Source organism: Protopterus annectens, chromosome 10.part0 (assembly GCF_019279795.1).
Source record: "Protopterus annectens isolate FY-2018-M chromosome 10.part0, PAN1.0, whole genome shotgun sequence".
Classification (NCBI taxonomy): domain Eukaryota; kingdom Metazoa; phylum Chordata; order Ceratodontiformes; family Protopteridae; genus Protopterus; species Protopterus annectens.
Window position 1 is genome coordinate 798469954 of NC_056744.1, and position 16590 is coordinate 798486543.

Consider the following 16590-nt stretch of genomic DNA (forward strand, 5'->3'; position numbering starts at 1 on the left):
CCCAGTAAGAGATAATGAGTTCATCATACAGATTGGACACAATGGTCTAACTATGATGGCCATATACAGTCTGGACACAATGGGCTAACTATGATGGCCATATACAGTCTGGACACAATGGTCTAACTATGATGGCCATAGTGTTGCAAAAAAGAAGATCTCAATATCAGGTTTTGGGTTATTATTCCCGAGCTATGACTCAAGTTGAGAAAGGAATGAGAGAATGTGAGAAGCAAGCCATCATAGCAGAACGGTCTACTGAAGTAACATGCCATATGATTCAGAGCTCTCCAATTGTGCTACAGACCAAACATACTCCAGTGAAATATATGTTAGAAGGAAATCCAAAAGGCATGAATAATGCACGACTTGGAAGAATCACTGCAAGTCTTGCAAGTCAGGAAGGAGGAATCAGAATAGAAATCCCTCGGATTAAGTTTTTACCAGAACTGTTTAATTACCAAAGGGAATCTCATGAATGTCCTGACTTGGAAAATGGGGAGAAACACTATTGAAGGAGCATCCGAATTGTATGCAGATGGATCCAGATTTTGGAGCTCTGAAAGAGGGTGTTTTGTGACAGGATGGGCAATATACAATGCAGAGACCAAAGAACATAAGAAGGGTAGTCTCCCAGGGGGATGCTCAGCACAAAGAGCTGAACTAAAGGCAGTTAAACAAGCCTTGTTATTGCTCAGACCTGTAAACATTTATACAGACAGTCAATATGTAGTCCGAGTCTTAACATCATCTCTTCCCATTTGGGCAAGGAGAGGTTTGATCACAGCTGATGGTAAACCAGTCATCAGGAAGTGTTGACAGAAATTTGGAGTATGATAAACGATGACAATCCTTCTACAGTGAGTATAAATAAGGTCAAAGATCACACCAAAAATGAGGTCCACAGTCAGGCTAATAAAATATTAGATCAGCTAGCAAAAGAAGGGACCCTTGACTCCAAAGAAACTTATCCAATACAAAATATTCCTCAATACTGGGTATGGGAAACAAATGACATGGAAGAAAAACAAATAAGAGAAATGGTACAAAATATTTTGAATAAGTGCCAAATACAAATGGACTTACCTCTAAATCCTTTACCTTTACATTGTACAGCTTACTTTTGTAAAGATCAGTGTACAGAGTTTGAACACAGAGTGGAAAGTGAGGTAGGTAAAATTACCCAAATCCAGTGTGGTGGGATCATCATAACACCTATTGTGTGTGGATTAACAATGACAGGAACAGATGAAATAAAGCCGTCATGGGGTCCTGAATTTGAACAAGGTGCTCATATGACCTTAAATGCAAAAACAAGCAAATATAATCAGCAGTTAAAAAGCTTAGGAAAAATCCTAAGAGAACAGACAGACATCATTAAGAAAGAGAAAATAGAAGAATTTGAAATAATACAAGGAAGTTAATGGAAATGGGTTAGATTTCCAGAACCTTGGTCGGTACCAGGAGAATTCAAAAAAGGTCCTTTACATAGAGTACAAACAATTGAGCCTGAAAAAGGAAAAATGTTGTTAACTTATTATCATAATTTCCTAGGTCATCCAGGAAGGGAAAGACTACAACAAATTGTTAGTTCTAGATTTAAATGGGAAGGAATGACAACAGACATCCAAAATCATGGAGATAGATGTGTCACATGTGCCATGCATAATGTGGGAAAACAAAATAGGAGAAAACAATATAGACTCCCACAAGCATTGGGACCCTGGGAAAGGGTACAAATGGATTTTGTAGGACCTCTTCCAACAGCACCAGGAGGGTTTCATTTCTTACTTACTTACTTTGATAGATGACTATACTGGATGGGTGGAAGCTCATCCAACAAAAAAAGAAGATGCAAACTCAGTAGTTAGAATAATAAGTGAAAGGATCATTCCAACATGGGGAGTGCCCCGAGAAATACATAGTGATCAAGGGACTCAATTTACTGGAAAAGTGACAAAACAAATGTGTAAAACTTGGGGAATCAAGCAATGGTTTCATACTCCTTACCATCCTCAGAGTTCTGGAAAAGTTGAGCTAATAGAACTCTGAAGGAAGGATTAAAGAAAATGATTTCTGAGTATGGGAATCATTGGGTAAAACATTTACCCAACATTTTGATTAAGATGCGAAATTCTCCTCAGGGATGTGGGTTAACTCCACATGAACTAATGACGGGTCGACCTATGAATTTACAAGCAGGAGAAATCCCTTATGGGATACCATTAGAAGAAACAAAATTGTGGGACCAGCTCCAAGACCAAATCAGTTGGGCAAAAGGGAGAGTCTGGGGAGCTGGACAAGCCCATAATCTAGAACTGTGTAAACAAAATGAGATTTGGGAATCGAGGGAGGTACAATTGGAACAAGGAGATCTTGTAATGGTCTGCCAGTTTGGAAACACAAGTAAATGGGATTCAAAATGGATAGGACCCTACATTGTTACCAAAGTGGGTTAGTGGCTGTACCAATCTAGCCATATAAAAATCAGCCAACAAAAAATGGTTGGATTCATAAAGATCATGTTAAAAGATTAAAATGGAGGGGAGAAAACTGAATAACTTATAAATGTAATAACTGATATAAAGGGACATAATATCAGATACAACTAATAAGAACACGATTCTTTTCTCTTCCAGTAAATATTGAACCATGAAAATCCTGATATTAATCGTGATTCTGACAAGTTTTTCTCATCCATACAAGGAAAGATAAACTTCAATACCTTTACCAAATCACTGCAAATGTACTCAGAAACCTTGAATGCTAAACAATGTTGGATCTGTGCTGAGATACCACAAGATGCAAACAGTGGAATTCCATTACGACCTATTCCATTTACCCTTCTGGAAATGTTGAACCTCACAAATCAAGACTGGGTTCCAAGAAATAACTTTTTCCCAAAGACGCATCTTTTCTTGAGGCTTGTCCATACAAATGTAACTGCTGATGTTTGTTTAAGAGGAGAAGGAACAAGTAATCACCCATTCCTTGGGAAAAATCCTTATAGCATTGTTTTTGCTACCTAAAATGTCAGTGAGCAATGTTTTGAACATTTTTAACTTGCTGGACATTTATAAAAGCTAAAACTAAACACTATATTACATAAATAATTCCAGTTTAAGCAGGCATATATTACATATGTGGTAATAAAGCCTACAAATGGCTTCCTAAGAAAGGACTGGATTGTGCTATTTGGGACATGTAATTCCATCCATTAGACATACTACAACATTACCTGATTCTAATATTTAAAAATGTTAGATTAAAATGACATATTGACTTAAAAAAATGAATGTATGAAATACTGTCCTTACAGAAGCATCAATCTTTCCATTCTATGGAGCAGGAAAAGCTATTTGGAAAATTAAAAAAACTGGCAGGTCTATTAGAGGAATTAAAAGTTACCATAGAAATGACTGCCATAAAAACTATGGTCTTACAGAACCACATGGCATTAAATTTTGTGCATTGGCAGGAGAGGAATATTGTATTTATATTCCTGATAATGAACCTGAAATCAGGAGACACCTCAAAATAATTGAAGAAATTGCTCAAAAAAAAAAATAGAAAAGAAGCATGATTCTGCTGACTGAGTGGTTCTGTCAGTGGCTGGAGAGGAAAAATAATGCAGCTTATACTGGTCATAGTTGGCATTTTAGGATGTATAAGCCTAGTAATTGTTGTCATTAAGTGTGGAATTGAATGTGTAAGACGGCAAGCAGTACAAGTTTTGACAGTGGACCAAATGCATCAGGTCCAAGACATTGTACGATATATGAAGTACTCTGAACCAATGAAACTTGATAATATGCACTAAACAAAATCAACAAACATGAGTTCTCATGTCTGTTCAGGGGGAGCTGTTATAGCATTGGGATCTCAAGCAATGTTGGGACACCAGCTTACAGAAATCTTCTCTGAGCAGCATGTATGAACAATCTTTTATGTGAATGCTAGTGACATAAAATAATGCAAAGCTGCATAAAAATACAATGCCTGGCTAAAAGAGCATCAGCCAAGATAAGACAGTGCTTATGAATAATTCCTCTCTTTATCAAGGCATAATTATTAATATAAGCAAATATTTATGTTGAAAATAATTCCTCTAATAATCAAATGTCAGACAACAGATGCAAGTTAGCTATAAGACTTCACGGTGTTTTTTTTAGAATTGTTAGCTCAGCTACTTGTTAAAAAAAAATAGAATGGAAAGGTCACAGCTGCCTGAAACAAGGGTCACACGCTGACATACACTGATGTATTGTAACAGCAGGGAATGGCTCTTCTATTAGAAGTTGTATAAAACATGTATTAATCAGTACTTTCCATTTCTATCAAAACATTCCTAAACTATATGTGTAAAGAATGTAAATAATGTAAAATACATGATTTGTAAAATGTACATATATGCCATAAACATCGAAGAATCAGGAAATGTATATTATTCTATTTCATACATTATCTATAGAATGAATGACAGGAGCAGTTGTACCTTGCATACATGCTGCAGACTTTATATGAAGTTTTTATTAAGCTTTTGTATTGAATTACTTTGTAAGTTGCACATTTTCATTAATTCTGAATTATTCAACAGTAGCAATAATGTAAACTGCAGCTGTAACAATAATAAATACTCTTTCTCATTAGAAATGTTATGATAAGACAATTAAGCAGTAAGAACATATGATGACAAAGCAAGCTGAAGCAAGAAATGATTACTCTGTACTTCCACACTGCCAAAATAGGATGAGACTGTAGTCTTTCTATTGTTTGTAGAATGTACTAAAGCTTTGTTCTCCTATAGTTATATGTAATCTGTAATTTATGAGGCATGCAGTTAAAGGAATTTGCATGGTAATACGATTTTTAAATGAGTTAGGGCTAAGGCATCACAGATGTTACTGCAACCAGAAACTATTAGACCTGAGAAACTGAATTTTTAAAGTAATATTATTAGAGATTTAAACCAGGAAGCAAGAAATGATTACTCTGTACTTGTTACAAAAAGGAAAACTTGTTGTATAGCAATTCTACAAAAATAGTCTGCTGTAGCACTTTTAAAATAACTTGTAAAACAACTTTTTGCATGACCAACGTAGGACACATTGCATGATATGACCAACTTAGGACATAATGTATATCTAAAGAGGCAGGACTGTATTTGTCAAGAACTGTATAAATGTCCTGTACTCACTGGTGTATTTTGTCAGTCAGATATATGATCAGTCAGTCAAACAGTCAGTCAGCCAAATTAGCTAGTCAAGGAATAATAAAAACTGTACTGACCCTGGGATGCCTTGCTTGCTGATCATTTATTTATTTTTTGTTCTTCTAACTGCCTGCATTTTTTCCTCATAGGTGCAGTGCTTGCAGATACTTTTACAGAAAGGTTGATGAATTTGCTGGGGATGATTGTAGCTGCTATGTTTGTAGTGCCACTGGTAGAGTACATGCCAGGTCAGATGGCATAAGTCTACAAAACAAGTGATATGCTACTGTAGAGATGGCATGTGGCCTCATAGAATCTCATTGCATTGCCAAGGATGATGTAGCACCAGTCTAGGCTCACCTATATAGAGGTGGGGTCATTTGCCTCTCAGGTAAGAAGTCCCCAAATGTGACTTGAGCCAGCGTGTGGGGTTACAACCTAAATCTGTCTAGTCTGCACAATAATGGCCCCTCCCAAGTTTGTCTAACTGTCGCCCCCCAGTGGCAGCAGTGGAATGGATGGGTCAACTGTGTAGCCTGGGAGGAAAGCTGATGTCTATAGGAAGGGTGACAAAAAAGGCAAAAAAAGAACATAGAAGCATGGTTATGTAACATAATTTAGCTACAAGTGGTCACCTGTTTTACAACGAGGAGTTTTATTTTGTAAATTAAATGTTTTGGCAAGTTTCACTGCAGTATGTTTTATTGTGCAAGTCAGTAGAGTGCTTTTTTTTCTCTTTGTTTCCAATGTGGTGCAACCGTGGCATTGGTAGATATAATTTAGGGGCTGTGGGGGCAGAGCCTCCCACATTGCTGGTGTTGGGAGACTTCCCTCCTGTAATAAATAGTTTAATGGGGGGGGCTGTTTTGGCTCACCATTTTAGAATACTTCTTTTGGAAAATGGTGAGATGAAAAATTTGAATTAATTGACTCAAAGGTAAACCCTGTAGCACAAAATAATGGAGGTGACCAGGACTTGATTTGTGGGCCAGGTACTAGAGGAGCTCGGTGAGGAGGGGGAGGATTAAAGGAGTGTGGCACGCTCATGTCTCCCAGGGGTCAGTGGAGCTTGATTACACCCAGAGGCACACAATACTGTGAGATCTCCTTGGTGAAGACTGGTGAGACAACTGCTCATGTTAGTGGGGAAGGGGCAAGACAACTTAGAGGTAATGCCTCTTGCAGAAGTGAGGGTATGCCTTCCACAGACAGCTCATTGCATGTCCCTTCCTCCATTGCCTCCACAAAAATGCTTGGACATAGCATCTTGATAAAAATGGAAAAAAAAATCAAAGCACCCCTAATGGCTGCCTCAATGATGACCTTGTCAGCTCCTGCCCAATGAAGGGAATGAGAGGACTGATAGACCAAGAAAAAGTCTGATGGTCTGCAGGCAATGGGGGCCCAAAGGCAGAGTACTCAGAAACCTGCTCATCTTATTAAAGAAATGTGATGCCTCAACCATAGATTTAGGTAATATGATGCATATGCTGCACCATTTCAAGCTTAAATGAACACTCATAGCTTTAATCATCAACTTTCTGATATCATTTGCTATACTGCTTGCATTATGAAATGTATTCACAGTATTCAACTCAACAATGCCCACAAACATTTCTGCTTTATTGTATTGTTTTCTCCCAACTTAAATAAATTTTGCTGCTGCATACTGTTTTTAGTTATACATCTTTGCAAATTGGTTATAATCTCATAAAGCCTGCAGACTCAATATATTTTCCACGACCTATTGCATGTCTGTAGCCATAGTACTTCCACTGGACATGGTTTCTGATTACTAGTTTATTACTAGCACCACCCTGGGTGTCTGCATTACATTGTTTCCATTGTTTTGATTTTCAGTTATTTTAGCAAATCGGAGCTTTGTGCTACTCTCATATTTAGTTATAGCCTTTGTTTTATACACTTCCATTTCCTCAGTCATGTTTTTATGCCATGTCTTTGAAAACGTATTCACTCAACATACATCAGTTGCAGTGAAGAAGGCATTCTGATCCCCCTTAAATACACAGTTGCATAATATTACATATATATATATATATATATATATATATATATATATATATATATATATATATATATATGTGTGTGTGTGTGTGTGTGTGTGTGTGTGTGTGTGTGAGACAAGGAACATATTTTGTTAATGTTTGCCAATCATATATAGGTGCTTCAGCTAGACAGGCTTTTCCTCCAACTAGTTTCTACCACTTTATGAGTTTCTTTTACTTAATTTACTTAAAAGAAGTGAGGAGGAAATGGAGTTACTATAGCTATAATACACAGTAGGGCTGTCATCTATGATGGCATTTACATTACATGATGTTGCTTGGTTTTTGTCAGTAGAGCAAGAGCAAACATATGCAAATGCTTAAAAGGCTAGTCACTGAAGCACCAACACTAATAGGTTCATAGTTTCATAGGTAGGTACTAGGCTATTGGCCCTAGGGCCTATATAAGCCTAGCCAAGCGGTACCCTGGCTTTTGCCACCCAAGAAAATTATTTTCCTGTGCCCCTGTCAAGCAGAGCCACAGAAATGATCCCCAGGGTGAATTTCCTATCTCCCATCCAATCATCAAGATTTTTCTTGAAGAGTGCTAATGAAGAGCTTTGTTTGATATAGATAGGTAGTTTATTCCAGAGTATAGGAAGTCTCTGGGACAGGAATCTATCCCTCCAGCATGTTCTGTTTATTGTGGTGACAAGGTTTAGGTCCCTAGAGCATGTAGCTCGGAGGGATTGGGATTTCTTTAAGTGGAGTATGTCCAACAGCTCTGGGTTTGACATAGCTTTGTATGTTAGGCAGAGATCACCTATGAGTAGGCGATATGCGACAAAGTAAAGCTGGAGTTTTTTGAGACGGTCTGCGTAGGGCATCTGTTTGAGGCCGGTAATCCTCTTTGTGAGGTATTTCTGCGGCCTTTCCAGTTGTTGTAGATGTCTTGTGAGATACATACCAAAAGGGGTGTTGTACTCTATAATGGGTCTAATGAGTGATGAGTAGAGGGGAACAATGACCTCTTTTTTCCTGGATGAGAAACCTTTTGTGATGAAGTGTGCCACGTAGAAGGATTTCCTGACTACTGTGGCAATGTGATTATCAAAGGAGAGACAACTGTCCACCTGTGTCCCAAGGTCTCTTATCACACTTTCAGTGTTAAGTAGACTATCGCCTATGTGGTAGTTCATGGGTACAGAGTTTTATCAAAAGGAATGACAATGCACTTTTTGGCACTGAGCTTGAGGCCATGGCTTTGACATCAGGCATCTGTCTCAGTGAGGCCCTTTTGTAGGATGTCCACATTGTTAAGAGTTTTGATTATGGCTCCTAGTTTGCAGTCATCTGCAAACTTTGTTAGCCAAAGATCTTCTGTGTTAGCCTGTACTTCAGAGAAGTAGATACCAAACAGGAGTGGACCCAGGACTAAACCCTGTGGTACGCCACTTGTCACTGGTCTGAAGTTGGATTTAGAGTCTGCTACTTTCACAGTGTGGGTTCTGTCAGTGAACCAGTTGGCAACCCATCTTGTGACATAGGGATTTATACCTAGTTTAGTGAGTTTATCTATAATTCCAGAGTGGGGGATGGTGTTTAAGCCTAATGTTCTGACATCTCATAACCTATTACTCTGCAGACAGCTGCTATCCAGCAAGGAGTGTGGTGTTATTACAAGAAGTTGAGTCAACTTCTTTTAATAATTTGCCTCTCTGACTTGATCATTTTTGATCCCATACACAGATCTGACTCTTGTTAGTGAAGCATGTGTGACACCAAGTACAAAGTCTTGTGTTCCATGTTAGCCTAGTCACATAGGCATCATTATACTCCCAAGCCCAATACTTTTAATGAAAAATCAAATGCCTTACATATGATAGATTCTTGTTTGACTCACACTAACATGGATACTTATTTTTAAGACAGAAATATTGTCAGCCTCCTCTCTATTAAGGTTAAAAATATTAAATGCCTTAATTGTTTCCTCACCTGCAGTCATACCTGTCAACCTCTTAGCACAAGAAATCTTGGCAAAGCCTAAAATGTTTTGGGACAAGGGCCCAAAAATAGGGACAGACTTTAAATATTGCTCTTATAAACTTAGAAAGAATAGCATAATTTGTGTTAGTATGCATTTTCTGAAGGATATGAATTCTGAAACTGAAATGCATGTCATTATTTAGTGAGCGCAGTTATCAATTATTTGCTGACAAAAACAGAAATTTTATGAGGAACTGACCAAAAATGTAAGGTAAAAATCTGGACATTCTGAGAAAATTTAGACAGTTGAGAGGTATGCCTGCAACATTAAATAATGTTAAAGAAGTGATATTTTTCTATTTTCCAGCAAGCCCTCTGATAGTAAGATACAGCTCAAATCCTTGAACTCAGACTTTCCAAATTTATGGCAAACTTTCATGAAGCTTCCGTGATAGTGGTGGATGGAGAGTAGCTGCTCTGAGCTAAAAGGTGAAGAAGTGCAATTGAAAGGTTGTCAGTTTAGTAGAAAATCAAAAATGGATAAATATTTGCAAAAGCAAGATGTGTAACAAAAGTAATTTGAATTATACTTATTTTAATATTAAAATATGAAATTGCTAAAATTGAGTTAGACTTGAGACCATGTTCCATTCATAATGAGAGAATGAGAGACTAGCCAGCTCTGTTGGTGTAGGGGGGGATAGAGACCTGACTATGGACCAGGTGACCCAGCTTCAATCAGCAGGTTGATAATCTACTGGAACTGATATGAGGATGGGAGTGCACCTGTAGAGTAAAGAAAGCAGATAAGTGCTGTCCAGTGTCACAATTCCTCAATGGAAGAGTGTCAATGGAAAACTGGTTCAGGTGTGAGAATTTTACCACAAATCCACAAGTGCACTGGAGCATGCAATTGCACAGGGGAAGGCAATGTGGTCCAACAGTGATGTGGGTCACCTGTACCCCTTCTCAGGGTAGGAGTTAAGTCCTATCATATATGAACCTATTGCCAGTATGCAGGTTGGGGCACAAACCACTGTCTTAGATACCTAAATGGTGTCCCTTCTTGATGACAGTCACTTCTGAGCTAGTGAAACCTAGCAAGGGAGACAAAATGGGTTCAGATTAAATTGGGAGAGGCCTAATTGCTGGCAGGCATGAGGGAAAGAACCTATGGGAAAAATAGAAAAGAAAATGAGACTGGCCTGCTATTGTACATGACTGTGGTAATTGTCCAAAAGGGTTCACTAAAGGAAGAGATCAGCTTGAACCACTGAGAAACATCACACATTAAATTTACACTGGAAAACATACACCTACTCAAGATGAATGTGTGAAGAGGCATTAGACACATTGTGTATTCAAACAGACCCTTTAGTGAACTGCTCGAGAGGTAGCTTCATGACATTAACTCCCCTTAAACACACATTTTCATAATATATTATTGATATACATGTGAGAAGAATATGTTTTGTTAGCGTCTGCCAATCATATATAGGTGCTTCAATGTGGCAGGCTTTTCCTCCAACAAATTCTTCCCACTTTATAAGTTTTTTTTTTACTTAAAAGAATTGGTGAGGAGTCAGTTACTATAGGTATAAAACCTAGTAGGGTTGTCAACTATGACAGCAATTACAGCTGACTGGCTACATTTGTTCCCGGAGGTGAAGCATTTAGAATCCAAAGCTCAGGCCAGAAAGCAGTAAAACCACACTATTATGTCCACCTCTATCATGTTATTATAGCTGTTGCATCATGCAGTAAATTCTTTTCAGTTTTAGAAATGTTACTGTTTGGTGGTTTTCAGTTGTTCATTTTGTGCAGCTGTTTGTGCAAGGCTAGACTTTCGACATCTGAATTTTGAGGTCAGCAGCATAGCCTAGTGTACTCAGGATTTTCTGAGTATAAGTAACGCATACTGTGATAAATAATTTGCATTGTGGTTTGCTGGGAATTTGAAAATATTTTAAGTTTTTTTCTGCCTCCTAGGAAGAAAAGGAAGATGACTTCAAAGAAAATGGTGAGGGTGAATTTAATTTACAATTTGAATATTTGGTTCACAGAGGAGGATTTTAAAATCTTTTATAAAATGGAGAAAGAACTAATTAGTCACATTACTGATTATTTGTGTATTAAATCTGAACTATGCACATGAAAAAAAAATCCTCACCTAACATGAACTTAATTGTCACAAATAAATTAATGGCCAGATTCAGAATAGCTTCTGCAGAACAAACATTTTCTCTGTTTTTACTCTGGGTGAAAGACTTGATCTTGGCCTTAAAATTAAAATTGACCCAAATCATATGTAAAACACAGTGCTAAACATTATTACTGTGATCATAATACTGTCATTATATGCAGTAGTACAGCAGGAAAAAAATAGACCATGTTCTTTGTTTTAACAAATTTTTGTTTGGTGTACTTTCTCTTTAAAGACAGGCATCATGTGTTCTTAGCAGTTATGCAAATGAGCCCCAGAGAAATAGCAACATTCTGGCCAGAAGAATTTAACTGTTAAGTGCTTTGGCAAATATTCTGTGATCAACATTTCCTTCTTTCAGTGGTGCTATGGCTCTGATGTTTAGATGGATTTCATGCATTTATAAAAGCATATTTTTTAACCTTGTGTGTGTGTTTTATATGAAATTGGTTATCACTAAAAAAGCAACTTAAGAAAGTTTAACATGTTAAACATACCTCCATTAAGTAGATTTTGTAATGATTTGAAATACAGCATACCCCTAACAGCAATATACTTACCAAGGTCAAAGAATTGTTCATGTTTGGAAGGAAAATGACTATTAATCTCTAAGTTCACTTTGGGTCTACTACAGATGCTCACATGATAGTAGCTCATGGTACACCTGCTCGCTGCCACTTGCTTGAAATTTCAAGAGCTCTAACTCCCAGTAGCCTGATTGTCCTTTTCTACATAGCACTCCCAACACCCTTTCCTATAAACTACATAGCTCTATTAGAATATAAAAAACATAAACCTAAAGTTCCCATCCAGTTCCTAACCTGTCTCCTCAGTCCCTTACTCTAAACATCCACTCCCCATCTGTAATTCTAACATCCCTTATTGCTTCTTAAACATAAAACTCAAGACCACCCTCCTTAAATATAAATTCCCAGATTGTTCCCTAACCCAAAAACTCCCTTCCCCACTCCCTAACCCTAAAATCCCTCTCCTACTCCCTAATTTTAAAATCCTTCTCCTGTTCCCTAATTGTAAACCCCTCTCCTGCTTCCTAATCTTAACTCCCCCCTTTGACTTAGCTGATTCCTCAAACTCATATTCGAGTTTGAATATGAATAGCCCTCCCTCTCCCAGCTGCTTGCCTGTAATCATATTGAGTTGAGCATGAGCAGCAGCCTAGCCAAGCTACAAGGTGCTAGAGTTCTTTTCTTCAAAACAGAGGTTTCAAATGCTTGGGACTCAAACACTGCAGTGAACCCATTCAGTTTTGATAATTTAGTATTGAACCATTGTTAATTGCCAACATTATTAGTTTCATAGGGTAGTACTAGGCTAACTGCCCTTGTGAGCTATTTTAAGCCTAGCCAATTATCCCTTGTTAGGCTCAAACCCTGCACCTTGTGCATGTAAGGTAGACACCTTAACCATTAGGCCACCCTCATAACTCAGCATTCATTCATTTATTTAGGTTTTTAAATTTCTATTAAACAAAGTAATAGTGATAAGGTACAATCAAGTCTCTTCAAGGGCAGCCCCATAGCAATATCTGTTTAACTGACTTCCTTGGGTTCATAGGATATGACTGGAGAATGATTGCATGAAATCCAGAATTTTCTAGGCTTCCAAACTTGCCAGAATGTTGGCAAATATTTCTTAGTAACTTTACTAAATTTAAATGTTTAAGACAAAAGTGTTCAACATGCCACCTTTGAGACCTTCCCTTATGAAGTCTTGTTCTCTCAATGTACCATTCTATTACGAAAACTAATTTCACACTCTACAAAATCTTGACAAAGCAATTTCAAAATGATTATTTGTGATGGAATTAAGCAATGACAAGGTCATGGCCAATCAGGTGGTACCATAGGATAAATATATTTAACATTTTCGGAAAAATATTTACATGACTTCATGGTTTGCTACTTTAGCAGTTTATGATATTTTGATGTAAGAATATAAAAAAAACTATTTAGATATCATTATCATAATAATGTTGTTGTTTGTCTTTCAGCTTTTTCCTGGTAAGGGGTTGCCACAGCAGAACTCCGGTCCGCTAATGATTGGCAGTAGATTTTTACGAAACGCCGAGGTGCCAGCTCGATGCCCAACCTTCAACGAAGGCACGCCCATTTGCGCATGCATGTCTTTCAAACACTACCCAACCGTGGGGAGGACATGCAGACTCCACACAGAAAGCACTCCCAAGCCCAGCCGAGAATCAAACGGAAGAACCTCTTGCTGTGAGGTAACAATGCTACCGCCGTACCACCGCGGCATCATTATCATAATAATAATAATTATTATTATTATTACTAATTATATATTATTAGTTATATATTATTATTATTATTATCATTATCATTGTGGAGCTTTTATCCCCGGGTCTCCGCTGAAAATGGGCTTCTGGCCCAGTCGGACTTTCCCAGTAAACAAATGTAAATAAATAAATAATAATAAATATTATGAATGCAGCTCCAGTCGTATTTAAAATCTAGGCAGAAATGTGAGTTTTGATTCCTCAAAAGTAAATGTAAATGTAAAAATAAATGTAAGTGTCCCAACATATCATTCTACGACCCATCTCTGGGTAATTTTTATGCAAAATATATGGGCTAAAAACTACCATGGGGATTTACGGCTAGGTTTCTTAAGACTCTCACAGATAAATAACCTAGTATGAACTTATAAACCCATGAATGTATAAAACATATGTAGCCTTTGGTGGAGGCTTTTACATCCTAATACAACATAAATAAATAATTTGGTTATGTACACTATTAAATTTTAATGTATAGAAAATACAAATGCCCATTTTACAAGTGTATTTCTGCAGTTGTATGTGTGCATTGTATAGACATTACCATGCACCTCCAGATTATAAGGTACACTTGTCCTTCTGGTTGGTGCATTATAACACCCAGGGTGTGTGGCAGTATCTCTACTATGCTCCGCTCTCATGCCTTATTTCTTACACATGTCAGGCTTCATATTAGAGGTTTCTTTTAAGATGAGTGCCAGTTGGATAAGACTTTCATGATGTATGTAGTTATGGGTTTTGCAGAATTAACTTTCAGGCTAAGTTGTGTATTCCACATTCCTCACTGAGTTTCATGAAGTATAACACTCCCTATAGTATAATAAGCACTAAAGACAGAAACATATATGCTTACAGTGCATAAAGCTCAAGTACCACTTGGCAAAGTCAATTTCGTTTCTCTGCCCAATAATTTATCTTTGGATTCACTTATTGCTAGGGTTGTCTATGCATATTCATATTTATTGTAAACTTAGACAATCTTTATTTTAAAGGTAACAAATGATTCGCAATTTACATCTAAAAGATATTAAGGTATATACTGTGAGCACTCATAAATTAAGTCTTCTTTAAGCAGTCAATCTATCTTAAAAGAGATATAACTTTCTTAAACTAACACAAAATTTAAGTTGAGAACATAAGATGAATTTTTCTTCAAGTAAAATTATGGCATTTTCATTTTCTTGATTCACTGTAAACATTTTAGCCTTCCCTCAGGAGTAAATACTATAATATGAAGAAAAAAAGTGTGGCACAGTCAGCAGAAAGGCCTTTGTTTGATTCCAACAGACTGGAGATGTGCATTCTTTTATCAGATCAAGTTATTTCATAGCACACGTTACTGAAAGCAACTACATTTGTTTAACTGCACATGAAACAGTACATGAAAACGAACAGGTGGAAAACTGAAATTAGGCTTTGCTTGACCTCTGAAAACTTAAAGCTTACTAACCTACTATTTCTTTTCATCTATTCTGTCCCCATTTATTCTGTCATATACTGTGCTTTTAATTAAAAAAGGTCTGGTGCTTTAGGGAGAAAAAGTTTACACCGAGGAATTAAGGATAACACAGGCAAGAATGTGCCATTGAAGACATAGGAAATGATTGGCAAGCACTCACAATTTCTGCCCTGCTAGGCACATTCACTTTATCTTTGATTTCCCCATGTTAATTATTTCAGAATTTAAAATGGATCATTTAAACTGTTTTGTTTCACATGAAACATGATTGTTCTAGGCAATCACTGATACAGAGATAAATAACTGTAGTTCTCCACCACTGTTGTACATGTTGTACATTCCAAAAGAGCAGCTTCTAGAACATTCTGCTCTTCTTTAATTGCTATTTTTCACATCTAAATAGAATTATGTCATGTTCACTTTCTTGATTCAGTGTTGGCACTGTTGACATACTCTCTGAGTGTACACTCATTCCTCAGCCATTAATGGTGTCTAAACAGTGCTAAATACTGACATTCATCTAAGGAATTTGAACATATGGATACCTTTTTAATTTAAAACATTTGGTCTCCTCATACTGACATTGAACTTCAAAGGTTCATTATAGATTGTCCACATGCCCCAAGCATTGTGCAGTGATATCCACTCCATCTAAGGATAAAGGCTGGTTTGCCAGTTACCTGAAGCTGTCACAATGAAATAGCAGGCTTTTTTATGTTCTACACATTAATTTTCCCTGCCTTCTTTGTATGACATGCAATTCAATAATGCAGGAAGCATGTGCATCTTTCCACAGACATATTGAATATACTTTTTAAAGTCTATGGCTCAAGTCCACCTGACTTTGCTGGGGAGTGAGAATGTCAAACAGTAAATAAACCTACCCTTTTCTCTTAAAGACATTTGGCTATTAAATTCTACCGACATACAGTTTGCCTAGTTTGCTGGTATCACAGACTGTAGCTGGGAGTGCCTTCTGTGTGGAGTCTGCATGTCCTCCCCTGGGGAACATTCTGTGAAAATCTGGACAGTTGAAAGGTATGTGCAGAGTATATGATTCTAGATCCTTAATTTTTACATTGTCTGAAGCTCTGACAACTCTGGTCATTTCCATAATAGTAACTGTAATTGTCCACCATGTAACAGTAACAGAGATTTATGTAATATTGCTTTCTCACGTGATGTTCCATGAAAATGGCAAAATGAATGACTCTAGAATAATCTTCCTTGAGGCCTACCTGTCATGCCTGTGGAATTGTAGTTAAGCCAAATCACAGCACCTCACAATATCTGTATCTTGTGAGCTATTTACTTCTAAACAGAACTTAGGAATCATTTGGAACCAACATAGTTGGTACTGGGTTAATTGATGAGAGCTGCATAATTCCCTTTATGCATAATTCTGCT